The sequence below is a fragment of the Physeter macrocephalus genome, chromosome 11 (assembly GCF_002837175.3).
Source record: "Physeter macrocephalus isolate SW-GA chromosome 11, ASM283717v5, whole genome shotgun sequence".
NCBI lineage: Eukaryota > Metazoa > Chordata > Mammalia > Artiodactyla > Physeteridae > Physeter > Physeter macrocephalus.
Window position 1 is genome coordinate 113,383,324 of NC_041224.1, and position 10,498 is coordinate 113,393,821.

Genomic DNA, 10,498 nt, shown 5'->3' on the forward strand with positions numbered 1-10,498 from the left:
TACTGGTTCTGTTTCTCTGGGGAACTCTAAAACAGATTTTACCAACAGTGATTCTAGAGGAATATAAGAATGAGTTTTCTGAATTGGTTCTGGGGTTTCTGGAATTGGTTTTCTAATTTGATTAGGTTTAAAGATGCTAATGACTCCATTTCCAGTAGTAAAGAAAGCACTGATAGTTCATGATCAGGCAACCTCTGGCAACAGAGATAAGCAAAATATCACCACTGGAGACTCCTAAACAACCACTTACAAGAAGCAAGGATCTAAGTGTCTGTGTACATGATACTTTTGAACATTTCTGTCAAACTAACACGTATAAGGAGAGTAACTCATTGCTCCTAACATTGGTGGACAAGGTGGGAGAAGAAAAGAATGAGCTCAGGGATTCACATTCCCAGTTCAAGAGCCACAAAAATGACCTGAAAGCTCTATGTGTGCTCCTGTAGCTGCAGGGCTGAAAATGCTGAAAATCAAAAGCAGAATCTCAACCTGCAGCTGGCTGAATTACAATGCATGTTGAACTCCCAGCCTGGTAAGGTGTCTACTATTAAAGGGCACTGATTGGGAAGGCACTGGGATCTTGAAAAGTGGAATGAGGACACATGAAAAGCCCTTGCTGAAGCTACAGACACTGAGCCCCTAAATTCTGATGAATCATTTTGCCAATGGAGGCAGCCTCTCTACTCACAATGGAAGAGGTCTTTTCATCCCCAGTGGAACCTCCAGTAGCAGCAGCCTCTCCATCCCCATCTGAGGGGGATTAACCCTGCAATGCCTGATGAAAGAGTAATGGCCTACCCTGAGGCAGATGCCACACAAGACAATGCTGATTGTCCTCCACTCCTCTGTGCTTCCAGACCTACAACCAGGCTAAAGACCCAATAGGTCCCTAAGGCCGAGGTAGAAAGTGTGACCCATGAGGATGTGCAATATACTCGGAAAAAAAAAAAAAGAACCTGAATTTTCCAATTTGTACAGACAGAAATTTGGAGAACATGTGTGGGAATGGATAATAAGGATGTGGGATAATGGTATCAGGAATATAAAGTTGGATCAGGCCAAATTCATTAATATGGACTGACTAAGCAGTGATTCTGCATTTAATTTTGCATCTTGGGGAGTTAGAAAGGGATCTAACAATTTGGTTGGTTGATTGGCTAAAACATGGACCAAAAGGTGGCCCACAGTGAGCAAGTTGGAAATGCTGGACCGACCTTGCTTTACTGTAGAGGAAGGGATTCAAAGGCTTAGGGAGACTGAAATGTTAGAGTGGATTTGTCACTTAAGACCTACTCACCCACCCTGGGATAGTCTAGAAGACACATTTTTTACCACAACTATGAGGAATCAATTTGTGAGGGGGCTCCCAACAGCCTTGAAGTGCTCTGTTGCTTGCTTATCTCTGTAAGCCAGACCTTACATTGGGAACTGCAGTCACTGAATTGGAAACCTAAATGCAAGAGAGTAACTGAATCCCAGAGTGGCAGGGTCCAAATGGCACCACTCAACTGCCAAAAGAAAAGTGAGTATGGTTACTGCAGTGGACAGCAGAGTCAAAGCAGCAATTAGAATAGTCTGAATCAAGCAGTATTCACTAGCTGATCATGGTATATACCTAAATGTGAACTAAATAGCAAGCCTACTAAATACTTACTTGATCTGTATAAGCAGGAAAATTCTATGTTAAGTGAATAGGAGAGAGTCACAGCCCCTCAATCCATTCCCAGACTTGAGCCAGTTTATAGACCTGGAACCCTTTAAATGCAAGGGAGGCCCTCTTAAGGAAAGACCCTGGTACACTGCCAGAAATTGATACTGCTAATCTGTATTTCAGTCTTCCTCCAAAGAGATCTATGGCCTTTTACTAGGATAACAGTATGTTGGGGAAAAGGAAATAATCAGACCTTTCTGGGACTACTGTACACTGGCTCTGAACTGACACTGATTCCAGGTGACCTAAAGCATCACTGTGGTCCACCAGTTATAGTAGGGGCTTATGGAGGTCACGTGATTAATGTAATTTTAGCTCAGGTCTGACTCACAGTGGGGCCAGTGAGTCCCCAAATCCATCCTGTGGTTATTTCTCCAGTTGTAGAATGCATAATTTGAATAAGCATACTTAGCAGCTGAGAGATTTCCCACTTTGGTTCTCTGATCTGTGGTGAGAAGGCTATTATGGAGGGAAAGGCCAATTGGAAGCCATTAGAACTGCCTCTACCTAGGAAAATAGTAAACCAAAAGCAATACCACATTCCTGGAGAGAATGCATAAATTAGTACCACTATCAATGACTCGAAAGATGCAGGTGTGGTGATTCCCACCACATCCCCATTCAACTTTCCTATTTGATCTGTGAAGAAGACAGGGATCTTGGAAAAGACAGTGGATTATTTTAGGTTTAACTGAATAATTACTAAAATTGTAACAGCTATGTCAGTTGGGGTTTCATTGTTTGAGCAAATTAATACATCCCCTGGTACCTGGTATATAGCTACTGATCTGGCAAATGCTTTTTCTGATACCTGTCAATAAAGACCACCAGAAGCAGTTTGCTTTCAGCTGGCAAGGCCAACAATACAACTTCTCTGTCCTGCCTTAGGGGTATATCAACTCTCCAATCTTATGTCATAATTTAGTTTTCAGGAATCTTGACTGCCTTTCCTTTCCACAAGAAATCACTCTGGTCTATTACATTGATAACATTATGCTGACTGGACCTAGTGAGGAAGAAATACAAACTACTCTAGACTTATGGGTAAGACATTTGTGTGTCAGAGGGTGGGAAATAAATCTGACAAAAATTCAGGGACCTTCTACCTCAGTGAAATTTCTAGGGCTTCAGTACTGTAGGGCATGTTGAGATGTGCCTTCTAAGATTAAGGGTAAGTTATGGCACAACCGAAAAAGAGACACAATACCTAGTGGGCCTCTTTGGAATTTAGAAGCAACATATTCCACATTGGCCCATTTACTGAGTGACCTGAAAAGTTGCTTGTAATCCTTGGATTAGGGAATGAAATGCTTGAGGAATTGCATAGGTGCACTTGCCTCCAACCTCCACAAAGTAACTGGGAAGCTCTGCAACTAGATAGCTCCAAATAAAATAGAGGGAAGAATTTTCAAAAGAAAATCAATGAATATGATCTATTCTACAATACACAAATTAAAGAAATCTGATGTTCTTCTGTCTTCTAGTATCCAAGCTAGAAGTTATTTTCAGTAACCCCTTAAAACAACAGGCATTATGCATAGCAGCTAAATATTAGGGGTCCTCCATTTATTTGACTCATAACCAGAATTTTTCATGGATATCTAAGTCAGATATGAAACACAAAAACCATTAAAGAATATAAAAATAAAGATTCAGGTACTGTTTGAAAAGATTGAAAGATAAACAGAAAACTAGGGATAATGTAACATATATGTAAGACAATGGATTAATAATCCTAACATAAAAATAACTTAGAAATCATTAATATAAAGATAAACATCCCTATGGAATAAGGTCATGAACAGATTATCAATAAAACACACATATCCGATAAGTATGTGAAAAGTATTTATGCTCACTAATGATAAAAAAATTCTACCATTGATGCAGTCCAATCAGGTCAGACTCCTAGGGTCACATAGAAAGGTGGGAAAATGAGGAGTGAATCCGAAGGAGCAAACAGGAAATACCCCACATGGGAAGCTTTGCTAACTAAAGTCTCTGAGATTTTCCAATAAGACATCTATAAATCTGCACAGAGGAAATATGAAGAAAATTTGCAAACCTTTGTTTAGAACTGTTTGTTCCTTTTGATATGTATGCCTAAACTATTTTGGAAGAGGCAGGAACCATTGTTTCCTAAATAAATCAAAAGAAAAGCTCAAGGGATTTCCCCATTGGAAAAAGCCTAGTGGAATTTTACCATCAGAAGAAATTGTAAAAAAACAATTTATTTACCCTAGAGGATTTCCTCTATGTTGCAGGAGTATGGTATAGCCCTTCCATCACAGAGTGAGCAATTGGTAGCTCCTGAGACCAGCACAATTTGATCAGTTGAATTTAGCTACCTTCAGGTATAGAGCTAAAAATGAAGAAAAACACCTTATTATTACTTGGAAATTACATTCAATTGAGAATTACATACATTGAAACTATTGATCAGCCACAGTAAGTATCTTGAATTTTTTTTCTAATTAAGATGAAAAGATTTAAAGCACAGTCTAGCCCAAATTTGGCAAACCCTACAATAATGACTATTTACTCATTGGCTCAGTTGTTTGTTCAGTTCATTAAATATGCTTTTATGTAGTCTGTGTCAGGAATTGTTTGAGATAATAGAGACCCAGAGACAAATTCCTCCTGGAGCTCACAGTTAGTAATGAAGATAAATGCAAAGTATTAAATGATATGATAGAGACTTCCCTGGTGGTGCAATGGTTAAGAATCCACCTGCCAATGCAAGCGACACAGGTTCGAACCCTGGTCCGGGAAGATCCTACATGCCGTGGAGCAACTAAGCCCGTGTGCCACAACTACTAAGCCTGTGCTCTAGAGCCGGTGCTCCGCAACAAGAGAAGCCACCGCAATGAGAAGCCCGCATACCACAACGAAAAGTAGACCTTGCTTGCCGCAACTAAAGAAAGCCTGCGCTCAGCAACAAAGACCCAACGCAGCCCAAAAATAAATAAATAAAAATAAATGATATGATAGGAGGTACTTGATACAAAGTGAAAGGAGCTATGAGAACACAGAAGAGAATTTCTGAGGATGGGTTTCTTAAAAGCAGAGCCTAAGAGACAAGGATTCTTGTGCAAGTGATTTATTGAGGGAACGTGTTCTTGTGCAAGTGATTTATTGAGGGAACGTGTTCAAGTGAAACCTAACATACAGTGAGGGCAGCAAGAATATAGACAAAGATGTAAGTTCAGTAGTTCAGCTTCAAGTCTGATTCTTCAAGAAGCTCTGGGTCAGGAACAGCATCATAAATTTGTCCGACCTTGAGATAAAGGCCCAGACCTTGTATCAATAAACCACAGTCTCCAGGATGGCCCTGGGGAGAAGGCATACGCTCCTAGGCATTTCCAAATGGGCAGGTTTCTGTCGACAGGGGACAACTCTCAGGCATATCCCTGTAGGCTATTAACTGTCATCACTCACAGCAACTGGGGGATGGGTGCACTGGCATACGCTCCTGGGCATTTCCAAATGGGCAGGTTTCTGTCGACAGGGGACAACTCTCAGGCATATATATCCCTGTAGGCTATTAACTGTCATCACTCACAGCAACTGGGGGATGGGTGCACTGGCCCAGGACACAGAATCTGTGTCTACTGCATTCCACTATTTACACCGTTCAGCCCCACTTGCTTCTCACATTAAATTAGTATCATGATGGCACAACTTCTCCAAGATTTGGGTTGATCAAAATTTCTGGAGGAACTCACATGAGGAGGATTAGTGAGACAAACTACAGTCCTCACAGCACTAGTACTAGCCATCCCCCTTCTCTACCTACCCATTCTGGAGTCCTCTCTGCCTTGGATAACACTTTTTAAAATTACTTTTTAGGGCTTCCCCGGTGGCGCGGTGGTTGAGAGTCTGCCTGCTAATGCAGGGGACACGGGTTCGTGCCCCGGTCCGGGAAGATCTTACATGCCGCGGAGCGGCTGGGCCCGTGAGCCATGGCCGCTAAGCCTGCGCATCCGGAGCCTGTGGTGCTCCGCAACGGGAGAGGCCACAACAGTGAGAGGCCTGCGTACCGCAAAAAAATATATAAAATAAAATAATTTATTTATTTTAGTTTTGGCTGCATTGGGTCTTCGTCACTGCGCATGGGCTTTCTCTAGTTGCGGCGAGCGGGGTCTCCTCTTCGTTGCAGTGCACGGGCTTTGCATTGCGGTGGCTTCTCTTGTTGCGGAGCACTGGCTCTAGGCGCGCAGGCTTCAGTAGTTGTGGCGCACGGGCTTAGTTGCTCCGTGGCATGTGGGATCTTCCTGGACCAGGGCCCGAACCCATGTCCCCTGCATTGGTAGGCGGCTTCTTTTTTAAAATTAATTAATTAATTAATTTTTGGCTGTGTTGGGTCTTCGTTGCTGCACATGGGCTTTCTCTAGTTGCGGCAAGTAGGGGCTGCTCTTCATTGTGGTGCATGGACTTCGCATTGCGGTGGCTTCTCTTGTTGCAGAGCGTGGGCTCTAGGCACGCAGGCTTCAGTAGTTGTGGCACGTGGGCTCAGTAGTTGTGGCTCATGGGCTCTAGAGCGCAGACTCAGCAGTTGTGGCACACTTGTTTAGTTGCTCCACGGCATGTTGGATCTTCCCGGACCAGGGCTTGAACCCATGTACCCTGCATTGGCAGGCAGATTCTTAACCACTGCACCACCAGGGAAATCCCTGGATAACACTTTTGTTGATTCAGGTAGCTTTCCTGGTAAGGTGACTGAGACTGTCCTCCCTGACAGATGTGAATCTCTGGTTACCTTGACCATTCTAGGTCACGGTTGCTATATTAACCCACTTACCATTTACACATTCACTATTAAAATGGAGCATGGGAATACCAAGAGATGACTCATGGAGTCACTTGTGTGCCAGAAATATTCCTCCCTACCCCACGATGCAACGAGTCTTACTTCCTGCTTATCAGAGTTCAATTACCCCTGCCAGTATGGTAATTTCCCTTTTTATCTGCTGGTCTATTGGTATAAGGAGCCTAGAATGACCAGTGGCAGCTGCAGCTTTAATTTAAGTGGAAAACTTAAAGAGCATTCCTCTTCTTGAGGCCTCTAGACACACAGAGCCTAAATATGTGGGGTTGGGAAGCACAAATTCTCCAAATGGGTTACTTCAGTTATAGGTGTTGGCTGACTCCCTTGATCTGATCTGCCTTGATCACCAGATCCATATATTCTACCTGTTGGAGACATAGCACCATGTTACGGGGTGTCATCTTCAAGCCTCAGCTGTACTTTCAAGAGGCCATTCCAACACTCTTGTCAGGCTGGCAGCTTCTGAATGGTACAGTATGTGGTAGGAACAGTACACCTCATTTGCCATAAAGTGGGTCTTGCTTCATGGCAGTATTATACTGGATTTCATGCTGGTAGATCAGACCTTTGAATCTTGGTACTGGCTGAGGCACTGTGTATAGGAAATGCAAACTCATATCCAGAATACGAGTTAATCACAATGAGATTAAATGGTTTCTCTTTCTAGGGTGGAAAGGGTCCAATTTTATCAGTTTGCTTAAATTGACTGGAGGCTAAGTTCTGGTCTTTGTGGCTGACAGGTCAGACAGTCAGCCATGGTAGTAGCCAGATGAACCATATTGAGAGGGAGCCCATTCAATTGGTCCCATCCCCATCAGGGCTCTGACTGGTATCACAGGCTCACCAAGCCTATGAATTCAGCTTTCTTGGAATTTCTGCCACTCTTACAGTTAAGTCCTGTGACTGGTTGTCAGATCTGCCCGCACTTTGGCAACAAGAGGTATGGGTCTCTTTAACTGCAGCCAAGGAAGTATGTTTTACTTTAAATTGGAGATTGAGTCTGAGCCTGTCATTTTCTCTCTTTAAGGCATTAGTAGCACTTAGAAACAGCTCCCAAATACCTCAGTCTTTACAGTTATTATTTTCCCTGAAATTCTTAAGCCTCAGGACCATTACACAAGCTATGTCCACCTGTATCCCATCCAAGATCACCAGAGGTGAAAGTCTCAGCAGCTGTACTGCCATAGCAGGTCAGGAATCAGTACTCTACTAATAAAAGTAATGAAGTCTTTGTTGCCATCTGGCTGGTGATTGATATGACCCCAGCCTCCCATCCTTAGAGACTGCTTTCTAGGATTATTCCTGGTACCAACTATCTTGGGTTGGGTTTTCTAAAATCAGAGCCAGAGACAGGGATTCTAGTGCAAATGATTTAATGAAGGAGTTCTCTCAGAAGAAACTTTAAGTTAGTGAGGAAAGCAGAATAGGGCAGAGGATGAAGCTAGACGGAGATACAGCAGAAGGCTAGCCTCAGCGATCCCCTGGTGAACTCTCTAGCATGAAGGGCACACCAAGTTGTCCCACCTGGAGGCAAGAGGGCAGACTTTTGTCTCCCCACATCGCCAGGTCTGGGACAGAGAGCAACATTTCAGACGCTTCTGAGTGAGGAGGCTCCTGTTGGTGGGAGGCAATCATTGTACGTGAGCTGCTAAAAGGGATCTGGGCCAGGCACCAGCAGCTCTCCTACAGGAGGAATGAGAAACTCTTTGCTGAGGAATTAGAAAAGATTTTGTCATGAAGATTACACTTGGCTTGTTAGGAAGAGAAAAGAGGTAATTAGGCTGAGAACGGAGTAGCCAAGTTAGGGAGTGAACAGTAATTTAGGCAACAAGATCACTGACTTCAAATCTGGAGGAGATTTGTGGTCAGAATCGTATATATCTGATTTCAACATTTTTCTGAACTCAGTGGAAGCTCATCAACTAGGTGTTAACTTTTATTTAGTTCCTTTTCTTTTCTTTCTTTCTTTCTTTCCCTTTTCCTTTTTTTTCTTTTGGATAATTTTCTTTAAGCTATAAGCTGCCAATACTTCCTGGCAGTAGTATTACTGAATACAGCTGGTTAATGAGGTATACTGGGGTTAGTGTACAACATTTACACTAATTAACGTATTTCAACATCTCACTAGAGTAATAATAGACACCTTATAGAAAGGCTGTTAGCAGATGTTAAAAAGGAAAAACTGTGTATGAGAGGTTATCTTGCCAGAGGCTCCATAATTTCTGAAACAATGTAGTAAACAAAGGTTTACATTTAAAGTAAAACGGTACAGATATTGGTTTGCTAATGTTGGTCGTCATGGCACTGGAGCCCCCTCAGTCTAATGCCTCCTTGCTTAACTAAACAGAAAACAGGAGTTGGGGCAAAAGAAGGCGCTCCAGGAAAGCAGAAACTGACTCTGGGGTCATGTGGCTGACAGGGTAGTGGTGCTCTTGCCGGGTGTCAGGCCTGAGCCACTGAGGTGGGAGAGCCAAGTTCAGGACATTGGACCACCAGAGACCTCCCGGCCCCACGTGACATCAGTTGGCGAGAGCTCTCCCAGAGATCTCTGTGTCAACGCTAAGACCCAGCTCCACTCCACGACCAGCAAGCTACAGTGCTGGACACCCCATGCCAAACAACTAGCAAGACAGGAACACAACCCCACCCATTAGCAGAGAGGCTGCCTAAAATCATATTAAGTTCACAGACACCCCAAAACACACCACTGGACGTGGTCCTGCGCACCAGAAAGACAAGATCCAGCCTCATCCACAAGAACACAGGCACCAGTACCCTCCACCAGGAAGTCTACACAACCCACTGAACCAACCATACCCACAGGGGGCAGACACCAAAAACAATGGGAACTACAAACTTGCAGCCTGCAAAAAGGAGACCCCAAACACAGTAAGTTAAGCAAAATGAGAAGACAGAAAAATACGCAGCAGATGAAGGAGCAAGGTAAAAACCCATCAGACCAAACAAATGAAGAGGAAACAGGCAGTCTACCTGAAAAAGAATTCAGAGTAATGATAGTAAAGTAGATCCAAAATCTTGGAAATAGAATGGAGAAAATACAAGAAACGTTTAACAATGACCTAGAAGAACTAAGGAGCAAACAATGATGAAAAACACAATAAATGAAATTAAAAATTCTCTAGAAGGAATCAATAGCAGAATAACTGAGGCAGAGAACAGATAAGTGACCTGGAAGATAAAATACTGGAAATAACTACCGCAGAGCAGGATAAAGAAAAAAGAAGGAAAAGAACTGAGGACAGTCTCAGAGACCTCTGGGACAACATTAAATGCACCAACATTTGAATTATAGGGGTCCCAGAAGAAGAAGAGAAAGCAAGGCACTGAGAAAATATTTGAAGAGATGATAGTTGAAAACTTCCCTAATATGGGAAAGGAAATAGTCAATCAAGTCCAGGAAGAACAGAGAGTCCCATACAGGAAAAATCCAAGGAGAAACACGCCAAGACACATATTAATCAAACTCTCAAAAATTAAATACAAAGAAAAAATATTAAAAGCAGCAAGGGAAAAGCAACAAATAACATAAAAGGGAATCCCCATAAGGTTAACAGCTGATCTTTCAGCAGAAATTCTGCAAGGCAGAAGGGAGTGGCAGGACATATTTAAAGTGATGAAAGGGAAAAACCTACAACCAAGATTACTCTACCCAGCAAGGATCTCATTCATATTCAATGGAGAAATTAAAACCTTTACAGACAAGCAAAAGCTCAGCACCACCAAAGCAGCTTTACAACAAATACTAAAGAAACTTCTCTAGGCAGGAAACACAAGAGAAGGAAAAGACCTACAATAACAAACCCAAAACAATTAAGAAAACGGTAATAGGAACATACATATCGATAATTACCTTAAATGTAAATGGATTAAATGCTCCAACCAAAAGACATAGACTGGCTAAATGGATACAAAAACAAGACCCATATAGATGCTGTCTA